Here is a 17829-nt window from a genome sequence, read left to right on the forward strand (position 1 = left end):
CTACCTCCACACATGAACATTAATTAACTTAAAATAAATTACAGTCATTTTGATTCTCAGTGAAGGTCATTCCAGTTCCAAAGGAATGCTTATATTGCAGTTTTACACGGATTAAGTAATCCACTTTAAAAACTGGCCTTAGGTTGAAAGGTGACGAAGTGTTTGGCCAGATGACATAGTATTTATGGAGGCCAGGAAGCCACCTCAGCGCCCGTTCACTTGGCTTCTCCACGCTAACCCTTCATTCAAGATTTGAGATCTGCTTCATGTCTATTCCTCTCCACCAGCCCAAGGTACACACCCACCCTCCAATGGTTCAGGATCTTTTCCTTTGCAAATTTCACTTGGCAAAAACTCAAGCAGGTGCTTTGACCCATCCCTATTCAGGAAAGCACCTGGGAACATCTGGTGACAAACACAGGCTCCCAGTTAAACACTAACGAGTGAAATTCAATACGGGTTGAGCCTCCTGAGGGTAAGAAAATAAACTGATAACAGTATAGACATATTCTAGGGGAGGCAAAATAATAGAAAGAAAAGCCTGTATTGTCCTCAGCCTAACGGCCTTAAAGAGTTTTCCCTATCCGAAGTGGTAATGACTTATTCGCAGTTGGACCCATAAGAACAATCACAGATCATCTAAAACCCTAAAAACTGACATTTCCGATATGCACCCATGCACGCAATGCCACACTCCCATCACAGCACAACACTGAGAGAGCAGGTAGACACCAGCATCCACCAAGTTCAGAAAGGTGGCCAAGGACATCTCTCCCCTTAATTTTGATGTTCAAGGCGTCTTGGAATAGGTGAAAGGGCTAGGAAAAAAAAAGTACCATCTAAAGGGAAGGGGTAACAGAACAACAGGTACTTGGATTGTTGTTCAGGCAAAAGCGAACAGGAAAAAAGTGAACATACAAACTGTAACATCAAGAAGTGTAAGGTCACACAGCTAAGGAGAAGAACATAAGCCAGACTTCAGATGTGGGGTCTCTGATAGAGTGCCCTAAGGCAGCCATGGAGACCGTGCTACCTCCCTGCTGACACTGGTCTTGTTCTGACATATGTAATTCAAAAATAATTCGAAAAAAGCTCAGGGAAGAATCATGAAAATTATTAAAGGATCGGAAAATATGTTTTTAATTCAATTAAATGAAAATTCACTGCAGAAGACTGTTTAACCTGGCCAGATTCTTAACAAGTTGCTTGATTATATTCTGTGTTAATGCAGCAACTCAAGATTTGTTAATGCAGTTTTTAACTGTGATTAATTAATATTGTTTTTCACCTAATAGAAAAATATACAACAAGGCCACTGGCTGGAGGTTAAAAACAAATTAAATTCTGAATTGCCTTTTTTCCTCCGTTCCCCTCCCCCCCTCCATTTTTTTGCAATAATCACAGGGCTGACTCTCTGTGAGGTTAAGAGGTGTGTCACCCAGAAAATTCTACCACAGGCAGTTCTAAAAAAGCAAGATTGAAATTTTTTTTCCCTGGAAGATAGTCTAGTTCAAACAGGAATTATTTCAAAAACATTATCTGGCGAGACTTGCACAGAAGGTCACAGCCGATCAAAATTGACTTTAAAACATATAATCTCTGAAGTCTCTAGGAAGGGGTTTAAGTGATGCAGAAAGATTGGCACAAAAACTTCTGAGCAAAATCTGTCCCAATTGCATTTATTTCAAAAGCTCCTATATAGATATTAAGCAAATGATCATTTACCTCATTACCAGCTAAGAGAAAAATCGGTCAAAACAAAAGACACGCGATTACTTCAAAACCACATTCATCTGATAATAAAATTCTCCATCAGCTGCATTTCAGGCTATGTAGATGCAGTCTCTAGTTAACTTTCCCTTGTATCTGCATTTTTAAAGCCTCACCCCTGTGAAAGGAGAAAAGGGTGTGGTTTTCCATTTCATATAATAAATAAAAATTCAGAAAAAACATGTATTAAAAGGATCACACTTTTGTAGCATTGTAGGAATTAAACAAACTCATTTTCATTTAAAACAGGCTTTTCTGAGCATTAGCAAAAAACCACAACACTCCAAAACCAACTATTCAACCCACAGTTTTGAACTACATGGAATTTGGATTACAATCACATCTTTGTGTTCATTAAGTCTACAAACTAAGCACTACATATTTATCAAATCAGAATATCCCTTCAACAACCCAAGAGCATTTTCTCATCTGAACAGCAAGAATGACAGCGCCACATTCAGAACTGCACATCAAGTCTTCCAGCAGCACGTGTGCAGGACAGAAAGAGAAACAAAGAACAGAAAGAAACCTGAACATGGGAGGACAGAAAAGAAAAACAAGCTACTAAACACTATCATTAAAAAGCCTTTTTTTTTTTCCCCTCCTATTTGTTGAGTCCTGTTCACATTAATCATCTGAACTAGGATCATATTTTTTTGCAGCCTATCTGCAAATCACAAGGTGGTAAATTCAGGATGGGTGTAACTCTCATGACTCCAGCAGAGGTGCACTGAAGCGGAATCGGTACTAGGTTCTAATATTAAATAACTGCTGATGTTCTCCCATCCCAAGACATACACACATCCCCCAGTGCTCAGTTATAAGGGCCATACAGTACTCTCCATCAAAGACATGCCCTTATAAAAGAGGCCTTTGTCTGCTCACCACTCTGCTGTCTCAAAGAAACAGAGAACACTATTTGCTTTACATTTTTCAATCCCTTTACATTATTTAAGAAGAGAAAAAAAATTGCTTACAAGTACATATCCTTCTGCAAATAAGCTTCCTTAACATTCCTTCATATATTCCATAGCGTGCCCAGATGTAAGAGTGCTTCACAGAGCGCCGCGGCTTTCAGTCCAGCACATAATCAATCATTGCCCCTCGTATTCATTAAGCATGCTGTCTTCACACGTGGCTTTAAACAGCTATGGCTTCAGACCTCTCTCTGGCTGCAGCTCTGTGAGATTCCCATCAACACCCATTTCAGCCCAGGAAACTTCAGTTCACTTCTAGGAAGGCAATTCCCTGCTAGCAAGGGGAACCCGGGACAAATAATCTGGGATTAAGACGAGCTGAGTCTGCCTGGCTGGGCTGGCTTGCACTAGGAACCAGCCTGACTTTATCCCCTGGGAAGCGCTAACAGGAGCATCTCAACAGCTGTCATCATTTGTCCATGACGAATAAATTTAGTCATTATTCATTTTAAAATGTAACCCCTTCAGCTCTGGGCATGGTGTAAATGGGGAGAAGAGACTGTACTAGCTGTTCAGGAACCACAGTAAACAAGGGCCAGCGTTTCCCCTGACTGAACCACCTGCCTGGGACCGTTCAAAGCAAAATAAATGAAGCCTCAAATTTCCTTTCCAATGAAAGGAGATTCTTTCTGGCTTTTAAAAAAACTTTAAGGTATCAGATTCAAATCTTTTAAGTTATTTGACTGTAAGCTTTAGGAAAGATAGCTACTCTGTAGCAATTACAGATTGGGGGGAAAAAAGCTTACAATCACGCCTGTTCCTAAAGAGATGCCCAGCCACCATCTGACTCTGCAAGGTGCTGGACTTGCTCTGGCCCCGCTCTGCCCGTTTATCCATGTCCCATCTCCAAGCATCAGTGCAGCTGAAACATGCAAGAAGGGTATCACTTGCAAGTGTGATCTGCATCTCTCCCACAAAAATCTCCCTTCCAGGTGCAGATGAAGGTGGATGGCACCAGAGAAACCTGTCCTCCCACCCACCACATGGCCTCCTGCAGCAGCAGCAGACACACACACAAAAAAAAGAAGCTGACACACATTTCAGCACATCGAAACCCCATGCTCAACCCCTACTAGACCGGCAAAGCCCAACTCCCTGAGGATCTGAGAGCCCCCTGTAAAAGCCAAGCACACATACTGTGTGCTGGTGGGCAAACCCACCAACGCCACAGAAAACAGGCTATGTTCCTCCTCATTCCTTTTTGGCCAGACTTAACCCCACATGCATTGGTCATTGGTTTTGTGACAGACGCTTGGACACCTCGACTCATGCCCTGCCCCAAGGCCAGCGGCCGGTACCCCCAACTCCAGCCGTGACTCCCGTAGCTCACAAGGCACGGTCCCCTCCTCTCTGCGGGTGTCCCACCAGCCTCCACGCAAGCCAGCTTCAGCCAAGCTTAAATGCTTCCTCCCACTAGCACACACCAAGCCCACACATGGCTTCACTGCAAGCCTGCCTCCCACCTCCAACACAGGCATTGTAGAGGTTTCTCCAGCAAAATGAGTTTACAAACCCACTAAAGGGATGTGGATATGTATGCTCCTCAGAAGGATTAAATGTTTAAAAACAAAGGAGTCACAGCCACAAGCAGAAGCATGCAGGCACATTAGGGCTGCTCGCTTGGCCATCTCCCACAGCTTCCCAGCTGCTCTCTCCTGGGCCCAGCCTCCCTCCCACCCTCCACACCAGGCACAGTGTTCTGAGCCTTGAGAACGCCCCTGTGTGGGCTCAGTGACCCCGGTCAGCCTCCCTGGGGCCACCTACCACCCCTCTTCCCTCGGCACCAGTTCTCCCAGGCTGACCCAGCCACCAGCTCCAGTGCCAGCCCACCCCTGCTGCCTCCTGGCACTACTCAGTGAATCACCTCATCGTCCTTCACAACTGGCTTTGAGGGGGATTCCCAAAAACCTGACCTGATCTCAGCAAGGGCTCACCGGGACTGAGCCAGCCACAGCAAAGATCGCGTGTGCAAGGATATGCACAACACCAGTATCTTGGCTTCTTTCTCTGATCTCCCATACATTGCCCTATTTAAACCAGAATATGTATAATTGTGGGTGGGAGTTAATCTTCTGAATAAGGTTTCTAGTCTAAATCTAGACAATATATTTATGACCATAATAAATACAATCAGCGATACAACTGCCATTAGCCACAGGCAAGGTGGTACTTAAAGACCCAAGCCAACAATGTCATGCCAGGTAAGTGGACAAATGCTTTTTATTTCAATAATCCTTCCAAAACCCACATGCTCTTCTTTAATCCAAAAGGTTTCAGTTTTCCTTCATTAGCTAGGGAAGGGAGCACTCATCATCTTGGCTGCTACCTCATTCTGTCTAACAACGAGCTAATGAGACTACTCACAACTTAACAGGTCTTCAACTGCTACCACAAAGGGAAAGAAGATTCCCGAAAGAAGTAACACTTGGAATTTTCTGCTGCAAATACATTGTATTTACACAGGCAGTTGTTCTGGTACACGTCCTGCTCAGTCCCAAGCACACTGCTATGGCAGTTTCAGAGTACTGATGTCTGCCATCCCTCTGTAAGCAGAAAAACAATCTGGCAGCAGTAGCAATAATAAACAAAGCACATTTCTGTCAGTGAAGAATCCAACAATTATTAAATCCATTTCAGTTATCATAAAGTTAACTGAGGAATTGATGTATACATCCTGACCCAACCACATCCAACACCAAACTAGGCAGACACAACCCACACATGAAAAGTAAATTCCAGCTTCTAAGAAAATAAGCAATAGCCCTGGCCACGTTCAAAATCTGCTCTCAAGGACTGGCCTGGTAAGTCAGACAAAATCTTCCTGCAAAAGACTAATCTGAAATTACAGAACTCATGACTGATCCAAGTTATTTTTCTGAGGGATATTATAATTTTCAATCCTGAAATCAGATGGCTCCAGTTTAAGTTCTTTCCATGATGGCTGTGGTGAAGCTTGAGAACAAGAGCCTTAAAGACTTAAAAACAAGGGACAAATAAAAACGATTCAATATTTGTGAGCCTGTTTGCTTCAAAACATGATTTTTAAAACCATAAGGTTGACAATATTAATGTCATCATGTTAAGAAGCCACAGCAAGCACTCCAGTAGCACATGAGCTAGGAACACAGCAGACAAAGTGCTTTTCAGAAGCTTCTGTTCATGAAACTAACACCTGCAAATGGGAATTTTTAGAATTTAGTGAAACTGTCATTCATGCAGTTTTCAGCAATATGAAATTTTCCATTAGCTTTAAGTAGACTTAGAAAAGAGCCAGTACAAAGGTTACACATTCCTACAAGCTTTGTAAAATTAAGCAGCAACAGGAGACAACAAAACAGCTGTGACACTGAGTGAAGGAGCAAGAGCTCAAACAGCCAAAAGAATTCAAACAAGCACCAAAAGCCAAGATAAAGCCATAAAAATAGCTAGGATTTTAGTTTCACTAACTACTTTAATACAGTTCATACAGACACCTTAACAAGAATCAAACACCCATGTGCTGCTGTACAGACACAGCCCTTGCCCCATAATGACAAAAAAAACAAACCAGCACACAGACACAGGCACACAAAGGAAAAAAAAAAAGTGAGGAGAAAGATAAGCATCTGTTTTCCTCAAAGTCATCCATGGAAATACAATATTCCCAAAGTGCCCTTTGCAGCAAGCCACACAGCTTTCCCCCAGACCTCAAGAGCACCAGGAAATCCACAACATACACCTTGGAAAAACACACCCACCAACACGTGTACATAAAATTTCAATTTAAAGAGCAAAACCAGCTTTTTCCCTAGCCTACCCTTACCCCTCCTGTCCCCCCGAGGTCCATCGTGCGGCCCTGCAGGGTGCCTGCCCCTGCTCCCAGCCAGGCTGGCTGTACCGAGACACGGCGCTCTCAGAACGCAGCCTTCCACAAACACACCAACTATTTCAAAGTCTATGAAACTCCACAACAGGGTGTTACCTCTGTTTCACTGCTGCAGCTCTCCCTGCTGACTGCACTTGGGGGTGCAGTACCTTTTTTGTTCTGGACTTCTTGAAAATACCTGTTAAATTGCACGGGTTAGAAACAGGCCAGCAGCAGCACCAAGCACAGGCGTTACTCCCTCCATACAGTGCTCTCCTTAGCGTAATCTTCACAGAGAAAAATACAAAGTACATCGTATACCCTGAGCCCTAGAGATACCACCAAGCAACGAGAAAGGCTATTTATACAGGATGGACCAGAGGGATCTTCAAGAGTCAGCAAGTATCTTTTTCCAGAACTACAGGAATCAGTGGCCTTATTGCAATACTGGTATAACAGCAGGAAAAGCATTCCTTCGTTCCTGAACAGCAGATAAAGCACACTGTTTTCCATTGTAGTATTAATCCTGCGTGCTGCACAGTGCCACCAGTGTTAATGTTTCTCCTCAGCCTTACTGAAATTCTAATATTTAGGCAAATAATAGTAGAAAAGAAAGTGATTTCTTCTGCCTTCGTTCACAGGACAGCAACATTCAATTCTGCAGAAGCACAGGAGCCCCTTCAGGCACCACCTTCATATGCAGATGTGGCAGGGATGCTTCAGACTGAAGTGCAAGCACTGAACCTTTCCCCTCCTGGCCCTCACCTCCACGTTTTAGCCAGCTCTCTGCACTTGACGGAAAACTCAGGGCAACAGCCTGGACTCCACATGCTTGCAGTAAGCCTCTGCTCTGTCAGAAATTCAGGCAGCAGGCAAAATGGGCAGAGGCATCATCCAGCTGTGGTCACCCACGCTATACCCACTACCCCAGGCAAAAGCTTCCTTTGCCAGAGCCTATGGTCAGCCTTGCACAGTACTTGCTCTAAAAATGATATAAACGTGATTAAAAGGCACAGCCACTCAACAGCAGTGACAAGTATTTGTTATTATTTTAACGTGTGATTAAACTGAAACAGAGCTGTTGAGGGACATTCTCAAGGGCATAAAAACTTCAGAGCATTGCCAGAATTTGGATTAAGCTCCATTCCTAAACATATGTTTTTTCTAAATCGCTTCCCCCCACCTCCTACTAAAGGTCTGAGCAGTGTTTCAAATATTTCTTGTTTTCTCAGTATTATCTTCAAAACTGGTTTATGTATATTAAAAAACAGACATTTGCAAATGACATAGAAAAACCAGATATCACATCACATGGCATTAGAAAAAAATATTTCAACTTAGTTGTTCTTGACAGGTTGCTTGAAGCTTAGCTACACTTGAAATTGAGTTCTCTGTATTTCACAGGGTCGGTACCCAGCAATGCTACTTGAAAACAGCCACTGAAGATGCTGCTAAAGTGAGCTCCCAGGGAGACAGCTGCTGGCAACAGCTTGGGGTTTATTTGCCAAAACCTGTATGAAAAAGGTACCTGGGGCATGAATAGGGGAAGTTTTGTCTTACCTGAAGTGCCTATACCCTGTATAAATCAAGTGAATTAAGGGGCACATCAGGAATCCAAAGCCTTTAAATGGGCAGATGCTGTCCACCTGCGAAGGGCAGGAGCATGGTGCACAGAGCCATCAGGTGCCACCAGCCCTGCAGCCCAAGGTCAGGTTCCCAGCTATTAGCACCATCTGTTGCCATGACATCACGGGAAGAGGCATCTCTCCAGCCTGGTCCCCACCTGGCACCACCTGAACAGCTCCCTCTGCCCACCCAGGTAACCACGGCACATGTCGCTCCCCGAGATGCTGACTGCCCTAGCACACATTGCTGTCAAAGGGAAACTGCATTTGATATTGCTGTCACTTACTGCTTCCTGAAGGGCTGCTCATTTTATATACGTGCAGCACACCGAGGTGTAAAGCACTGACAGCCAGCACATGGAGCTGTATGAGGAAGGAAAGTGCATCCTGACATTTTTAGGACAAAGCAATGCCACAAAAATGCAGGCGACGCCAAGCTGGGGGGGGTGTTGATGTGCAGAGGGCAGGAGGCTCTGCAGAGGGATCGGGACAGGCTGGACCAATGGGCCCAGGTCGGTTGTATGAGGTTCAACAGGGCTCAGTGCCGGGTCCTGCCCATGGGTCACAGCAACCCCCCGCAGCGCTACGGGCTGGGGGCAGGGGGCTGGGAGTGCCTGGAGGAAAAGGGGCTGGGGGTGCTGGTCGACAGCCGGCTGAACGTGAGCCAGCAGTGTGCCCAGGTGGCCAAGGCGGCCAACAGCATCCTGGCTTGTATCTGAAACAGTGTGGCCAGCAGGACCAGGGCAGTGACTGTCCCCCTGTACTGGGCACTGGTGAGGCCCCACCTCGAATCCTGGGTTCAGTTTCTGGCCCCTCACTACAACAGGGACATGGAGGTGCTGGAGCGTGTCCAGAGATGGGCAACGGAGCTGGGGAAGGCTCTGGAGCACAAGTCTAATGAGGAGCAGCTGAGGGAACTGGGGCAGTTTAGCCTGGAGAAGAGGAGGCTCAGGGGGGACCTTATTGCTCTCTACAGCTGCCTGAAAGGGGGTTGTAGGCAGGTGGGGGTCGGTCTCTTCTCCCAAGCAACAGGACAAGAGGAAACAGCTTCAAGTTGTGCCGGGAGAGGTTCAGATTGGAGATTAGGAAAAATTTCTTCACCAAAAGGGAGGTCAAGCATTGGAACAGGCTGCCCAGGGAGGTGGTGGCATCGCCGTCCCTGGAAGTGTTCAAAAACAGCAGAGACGCAGTGCTTAGGGACATGGTTTAGCAATGGACTTGGCAATCCTGAGTTAATGGTTGGGCTTGATCTTAAAGGTCTTTTACCACCTAAATGATTCTACAAAAAAAGGCTAAAAGCACCTTACTGCCTCAAGTTACGCAGAGCGTGTGGAGGGGAAGCAGAAATGCTGCTGGAGCTCCCACCTCCACCACCACAGAACATTCTCCCCAGTGCGAGGCCTGCTACCTCACACTAGTCTTGCAGCAGAAAGGTTTCTAGAAATACCTCAAGGAGATAAAAATGTCAAACTGTAGCCTTGTTTCCTTCCTGGACAGGTCTCGGAGGGTAGCTGGGTTGGTGAAGTTAAGCCAATAAGATGGGCTGGAGAGACCTTAGGAAGCTGTAGCACCCGCCCTGTCTGAGACCTTTGTTTCTGTGTATTTACAATCAGTAACAGGGGCAACATGTTGCCCAGCACTTTGCATTTGCTAAGGGATAACCCTCCTCTGACATGGTGGGGCACCCTAAACTTTCCAAGCAGCTCCCTCCGAGCCAAGAAACACAACGTGTACAGTTATTCCTGAACAATGAAAGAAAAAACAAGGCTGTCAGCCTGCATCTATACAACCACAGAAAACAGGAGCCAGGGCTTCTGTCCCAAGGTGTTCATCTGTCTGGGTACAGGCCAATGCAAGAACATAGGTACTACATATGCAAGAACTGTATGGTGTTATGCACATTACACATCGACTCCCACGCAGAATGCCTGGCCTGATGCATAATTAATATGCTTTAATTAGATAACCATTTAAAATACTGTAAAATGCTCAGTGGGGCAATAACCATGACGTAAGAATGTCTAAAACTGCAGGTGGCCGAGACAAAAGAACAATCGTGAACAGAAAACTAGGGAGCAAGGTGCAGCACCTTCACAGCCTAAGTGCATCTTGAGAAAGATTATCAACTACCACAACATGTATGACCAGCATGATGACCACAAATTTTGACCATAAAGAAATACTTCATCGATACATAAAGATACATATTACTACCGATTGTGAAGGCATATATACAAGCAAAAATGTACAGACAAGTTTTGTTTATTTAAAATTAATTCAGAGTTGGATTTTATGAACAAGGCTATGTTCACTATCCACAAAGGGTTACCAAACAGTGGTTTGAGATACTTCTGACAGAAAATGTGTCTGGCAATGGCTTTGGGAGCTCCTGGGACAATTGCTACTAGGTTAAGGAGTTGGGTGCATGTTCTTCAGAGCACCTGCTGTAGCTGTTAGCGAGGGAAACTGATAGGGAACCCGATTTGATGCTGACACTTGCTCTGGAGTATTTAGTCGTACTGACTGGCTGCATCAGCATTCTCCTGGTGCACTAGAATGCAGAAGTTTCTGCCTACTCCTAAATAAAACAAGCACTCTGAGGGGGATTCTTGCCCCACCACCATCTCAATGCAACTCTCTGAGAGCAAGCAGAGCCTAGCTTTGACTAGCAGCATGCACACAGGATTTACAAACCATACTTCAGCACCATTACACCTGTGCCAAAGTTTGCAGCCCATGCCACCTCTCGTAATGTCTATGTAAACATATCCAACAGCTAGAGCTTAGATCAGCAACCCATTAAGAGCCAGCAAGAAATATCTATTCCCTACCGACACCACACTTTTGGTAGATACTGGCAGAGAAAAGAAATGGTTTGCCAAAGTCAAGCCCACTATGCTTATTCTCTTTTGTGACACTAGGGATAAAAACCCAATAACTGAATAACTACCATTTTGCATTTCCCAGCATCAATGCAGAAAAAGCAGTGAAACGATATGCAAGATCAGCGACTTCAATGGGAAAACTTCAAAAATGTTTTGGGGTTTTTTGAAGCAAAAGCAGAAACTAGTAGATAACAGATTATGAAGACATTTTGGACTCTACAATGACTGGTTTGAAAAAAACACCCAACCTCAAAGCACTAAAACATGTTTTATTTTAGTAAAAAAAAATGCTTATTCAGTAACTTTTAGAATGGATTTTCAGTAATGATTACTTCTAATAATACTCTGCACGGTTCTGTCTATGAGCTAGATAGGATTAGCTCCATTTTTTTGACACAGTGGAAACAGAGGCAAAATACACAAGGAGGCTGACTCCAAGTCATGCAGAAAAGTCAGAATCACAGCAAATGCCCGAAGACGTATCAGCTAATCAACCACCACACTAGGCTAAATTCTGCTTCCAGCTCTATACACCGAGGATGGAGGTGAAAGCAAGAATGTGCAGAATTTGACCTGATTATTTTTTAGATGTTAGTATCTCAGATTTCCTTCTATGCAATGTCAAATAAACATGAAGAGGTTTTAGTACACTTGGTAGCCTATTTGACAGACACTACAGTACAATATATGGTTTCCATGTGGTTGGATAATAGAATCTAAAAGAACCAAATTCATATTTAATATGGCTTCAAATATAAGCACAGTCTGAATTCCTGATCTACAAATGGAAAGCTCTAATTCCTGAGACACATCAGTTTCTTGGGCCTTCCCTTACCCACCCTTCAAAGCTGCATTTTAAGCAAACTATTGCCTAAAGGAAAAAAAGTCAGGGGAAAGTCTCCAAAGCCAAAAATGTGTCACAGCTTATAAAATATTAACAGTCAGCATGGGTTCTGTTTTCCCAAAGCTTGTTTCCCCCATCCCCCAACTCCTTTAAAACAAAAGATAGATCTAAGCTCCTTCATCCACATTCCTTCCCCATAAACAAACATCATTAGGTACAGCAAATAAAGCAGTCATATTCAGGGCAGAAAAAAAAGAAAATACAAAGGGAGAGTCAAGACATTGCTAAAACTTTCACTCCTTTTGTCATTAATGTCTTTAGACTACTAAATACAATATTCATATTTCAGAGGCAACGTGAAACCTTGAGCAAGCAGGGGACTAACATGCTACAAAGAAAAAAGCGTCGTTCCCAAAGAGCTTACAATCTAAATTATGCAGTCAGAGCACAGTGAAAAATAATTGCTGCTATTCAGACTATATATATGAAAAATAAGCACAAAGATCCTCCTCTCTTCCTTTTAAAGGGGCAGTTAAAGAAATGCAAGTATTTGTTTGCTTATCAGTTATCAGTCTGTTCAGCAAAATCCTGCCAAACCCATTCTTATTTGGCTTCAATCAATGGTGCTATTCACTTTGTCCCCATGGCTCAGCAGCATCCTTTTTCAACCATCCTCAGGTCCCTGCACCTAGGTAAAACTTAAGCCTGTCGCTCAGCCAACCAAAATTTTCCACCATGACTGAAAGCTGGTTCCAAATGAGAATCAATAATTGACTTTGATGCCACAGCTGGTCATTTGAGTTCTTTAGTAACCATTCTGTTTTCCTTACACATATTGTGTGCACAGTAGAAGACTTCCACAGGTTACATCCGTGAAAGAATGGTGAAAGAAATCAGTTTCCCCACATAAAGCTACTTACTGCATCAAATACAGAGATCGGTCAGGATCAATTAGGAAATCAGAATTGGAAAAATGTGGTATGACAGACCAGTAAAACCCTGATTCATCTGACCTTAATTCTACCAGTTCCTCTACTGTGTCTCTTGTATCACTTGACTCTAACCCCAAGACCACGCTACCCGCAAGAAGGACTAAGGGTGGGCTAATTTTGATCTTAGTCCCTTGGTTTAAATTAAAGTTCAGAACTTGGTAAGAGGTGGTGGAAGCTATGAATAAACGTTTACAAGCAGGCAAAATATCTTCTCTCAATCAAGGACAAACTCTGTGAAACAAAAACAAAGCATGAATTTGCCTCAGGACTCAAGACTCACTATGAAATTATTGCTGCTTAACAAGTTGTAAGACAGCTGAGCCACAGTAACAGCCCTTGCGTTGCTCTTAAGCTACAGCAAATGCAAGGTAATATAATTTAACTTAGCCCTAAAGAAAGTTAACCCAAGCAGAACCATTCACATTTCCCACAAAGAACACAAACATTAATCACAGCCCAGTTAAATGTTTTTCTTAATCTGGACATAGCCATTACAGACCTCACAAAACAAATACTGACCTACGTGAAATTGGAGAGAGTAAAATACAAATAGTTTCCCATGGAAGAGCTGGAAACACAGAAAAACAGAGAAAACCTGCCTTAGCCATTTTCACTGCTGCTGGGGGTGAGGGGATCAAAATCACTCATCTTTCCTTACCGGTGACACCTTCTCACAGGTGGTTCTGCCAGCTTGAGAGCAGCTGATGCAGAACAAGATTCAGACAAGGTGGTGAGCACTGCTGGTTTAAGTCCTAGGGTTGTTCCTCATTCAGAAAACACACTGAAATCATTAAGTGAGGCAACATCAACAGCAAACATTGGCATTTATGGAACTAAACACCCCAGATCTGAACAGCCATAAGGAACCTCAAATCCATGCAGATGCAAAGACAGCCTCCAGCCCAGTCTCTGGTTAACCAGCTGATTTCTGTCTGTACAGATTCCTGGTTTCACACCTTGCCTTCATGCAAGACTTGATGAGTCAACAAGTCAACAAAACAAAACCAGAAAGAAAACGACGATTCATTAATATAAGGAATCATTTTTTAAAGAGCTTGCGGTCTCTCCTCTCCTTAAGGCATGTCTGGCTAGCACAGCCATTTTGTACATCTGTGACCCTGAAAGACCACTGCATTGATAATTCAAATTAGAGCGCAGCTGCTTCCCCCCTGCACTGATTTGTCCACCCTGTAGGAAGCGACTTACTTTCACAAGCGACATTTACACTTTATTCCTAAATGGCAAGTCGTACAGGGTAGTCCATACAAAGACTCAGCTCTTCGAAACAAGCTGGCCCCTTTTCAGCAGGCTGCTCGTGCTGTAAGCAGAAGTCACCAGGAAAACCACAGACTCCATGACACCACTGTGTTTCTGCTTTGTTAAATACTGTGTCAAATAGTACAGAAAATCATAAATACCCATGTTAAGATGAGCAGTTCCTTTCCTAAAGTCCTAGAACTTTTATTTCAGTTCTAGGACATAAAATTCACCCTAAAGCTTAAACTCTTAAATCTTAAGACTTACAGGGATTTTTACCACTTGCCTGAAACACAGAGATTACCCAACACAGTGATACCTTTCAAGTGCCAACTTGTTCCAGCATCACCTATGCAGACCCCACATCCTGGCAACTTATCCTGCCAACTGTGAGGAGTCTACCAAGAAATTAATCTTATGAGGTTATTCTCTCCATTTGGCTGCCACCAGGCACCATCCACCCATATTCTAATTTTGCTGGTTAATTTGGAGTGGGGTGGGGTATTTTTTTTAGAAAGGGGGAAAACAGTGATCAGATAAAGGCAGGACACTCAACTAAGTGATTTTTACTGCCAACACAGCAGTTATTTTTGGCCTTGCTGTCATCAAGCAATGCGCATAACTAGGTAACCAGCACAGAGCTTAAATATGATACCTGATATACACTGCCCGAGTTAAAAGTTTGGGGAAATGGAAATAGGCTCTAGAAAGTATCAAGAAGAGGTAAAGAGATTAAGTTTCTACAACACATGAGGAAGCTGGAATAGAAGTAGAGAAGGGAAGACAGAAGTCATTGCAAAATACATATAACAGGACGTTGTGAGCTTTGCGAGCCATCGTGGGAACTGGTGCATATGCGACTCCTTATTTGTCAGATCAATTCACATCATGCTTAAAAAGGAAGAGACAGGCATCCCTTCCAGTCCAGGAAATCAATTATATACTTCCTAGTGGCTGAAGTCATGACTCCTTATCCTCCACTATTATAAAGCCACTTCATACAGTTTGATGTTAAAAGTAAAAAATAGCTAAAACAATATCATACTCAAGAGGTAATTCAAATGTCTAATAATCCCACTAAGAATGCCTTCTTGGTTGGTATTTTGTAAATTGCTAGACACAGGTACCAATCCTAGGATAACTCTCTGGGATTAATCAAAGTATGATCAGTTTAAAGCCTCCTCCTGCTCAGACACATTATGGCACATACCGTAATGCATGAAGACCTTCTGGACAGGCCTCCAAAACATGAAGCCCATCTGCTCTCTGGGACTTACAAGACTGAGACACCTTTGTATTTCGGGGGTATGGGAGAACAGGCAGAGAAATCAAGATAAAATGGATTCATAACGCCATAATGTCCCACCAGTAAGGAACAGAAGAGAGCACATGAGCAACCAACTGCAAAACCTATGAGCCCAACATCTGAGCCTAAATCCTCATCAGGAGTGACAACAGAAACTAATAGATTGCTTTAATCCTAAAACAAAGCTGTTCTGCAGATTGAAATAAATAAGGCTGAAGTCTGAGACACTTCTATCTTGGAAACTCCACAACAGGTCCCCAGGTTGAGATAATGGTCTTCAACTACTTACCGGGTCTTTTTCAGGGCAGCAGCACTGATAAATCCAACTGATTAAGTCCTTCCCAGATCCCACGTCTACCATAAGCAATGACTGGGAAGAAGAGACTGGTTTTCCAAGTTCACCACAAAGATAATCACCCCAAGGTAAGTATTTGCAGCCATCAAGCCAGAGAGGACAGGCAAGATCTGAAGGAAGGAAGGCTCTCTCTCAAGCATCTTTGAAATTAAAGACAGGAGGACACTGCTTCCTTGGGTTTGCATCATTTCCTATGGCCCCATTCTCACTGACTGTTTCTTTTTAGATTATTTTTTTGTCTTCTACCCCTCACTTCACATTCTTATACAGGAGAAGAGGTACGACTCAGAGCCAAGGGGGTGCAGAACAGCATTGTCTCTGTTTCACAAGAGGTAAAATGGATTATTTTCTTCAAAAGGGTGAGCTAATCCAGTGAAGCCCCTGAAGGTCCTCACTCACACACGACGCTCTGTAGTACACCTGTGTACTGTACGGCAAAAAAAGCTTAAGCTTAGGGCACTTTGCGTCTCATCGGCTGTACGGTGTCCAGATGCACCTAGGATGTACATTCCAGAGCAGGAACAAAAGAGCCAAAGAATTAAAATATTTTAATTTAAACACATTTCATTTCAGATACAGGAGCATGCCTTGAGTCAGCAGTACAAACGTTACAAAGATGCACCAAGACTAAGATGGCTTGGGTCTGCTTTCTAGCATTAATATTTAAAAGTTCCTATGAAAGACCTTTTGAAACATGACTGCTTCTTTTATACATATCAAAAAGGAATACATGAGTTGGGGAGAATTAAAAAAAATGGAAGTTGTTCAAAATTAAATACGTTTTACAGAGTAAAATCTAATGATGAGAGTAACAGTCTCGTATCTCATTCCTTTCACAATAGCCTCAGTTGGATGTGCAAAGCTATACACCTGTATTATACGATTAGGTAATATTTGGTGGTTTGCATTTATTATTTGCACTACTTGGTGTAGCAACATCAAGAATCTAGGTGACCCCAAGACCTTCCTTCTACTCGCTGAAAGAGACACTGAAGCCAATCTTCAAGTTATATGACAACTAGTTACAAACTTGAGAGTTTCAATTCTGAACCTTCAGCTTCCAGGCTTACTACTCATCTGGGTTTTCACTGTGACTCACAACCCTGCAAGTGTATTTGTCCCAAAGCACACGCAACTTCAACCAGTTGTAAAAACTGGTTGAGAGCAGAGAGACTCACCATTTCCATTTGCTCATTCACTGAGTAAAATCAGCTTGACAAACAAGCAATTTCTTTCTAAATTATAATACTGCTTAGGAGCAACAGTCAGATTCCAGACTGTTATGCATTTGCTTCACATTTTCACAAATCTGAAGCAGAAGTGACCCCGTCAGTGTTGTTCTACATGTAACAAAGTGTTAACACTTACTTTGACAGGCAGGATTACTATCTGTTGGCACATTAAAAAAAATGCTCACAAACTCCATGACTCAAACACTATCAGGTATGGAAGTGGTAATAGCACAGAGGTGGTGTGAAAGTGGAGGCAGATATGAGTACCGAATTAGCAAGTTTTTATTATTAGCAGCTGTTTCCAGGCATTGCTTAGACTGTCTGAAGAATCAGCATGAAGCACTAACATTAAAAAAAACTAGCATGAAAAATTGACTATAAAAATGTGAACTGAAGGAAAACAGAAAAATGTATCATCAGTAGCATATCAGAAAATGTCACTGGACTGGGTTGCAGAAGAAAAACAAACACCTAAATCTTTCTCCACCCCATCCAGTAATTTTTAGCATGCGATATAGGCTGCTGGTACCTTAACTACAAACAACAGGGAGTGCTCATAGGGCACCGCCAGCTGTCAACAACTGTTACTGAAAACCAAACACAGGGGGCAAGCTAGCAGTTCGCAGCATCCTGCCTCCAGAAGCAGCCTAATGTCAGAAGGTATAGGAATAAATTTTGTGGGAAAATAATTTCTCACCAAATCCTTAAACCCAAACTCTGTGCCCAAATAGATAAACCTTCA

General features: G+C 43.1%; 1 protein-coding gene across 1 annotated transcript in view; it reads right to left on the reverse strand.

Annotated features, from left to right (window-relative positions):
* CLASP1 (cytoplasmic linker associated protein 1) overlaps positions 1-17829 on the reverse strand; it is a 181290-nt gene that overhangs the window by 93627 nt on the left and 69834 nt on the right. The gene's annotated exons all lie outside the window — the stretch shown is intronic.

The sequence above is a fragment of the Falco peregrinus genome, chromosome 8 (genome assembly GCF_023634155.1).
Source record: "Falco peregrinus isolate bFalPer1 chromosome 8, bFalPer1.pri, whole genome shotgun sequence".
Classification (NCBI taxonomy): Eukaryota; Metazoa; Chordata; class Aves; order Falconiformes; family Falconidae; genus Falco; species Falco peregrinus.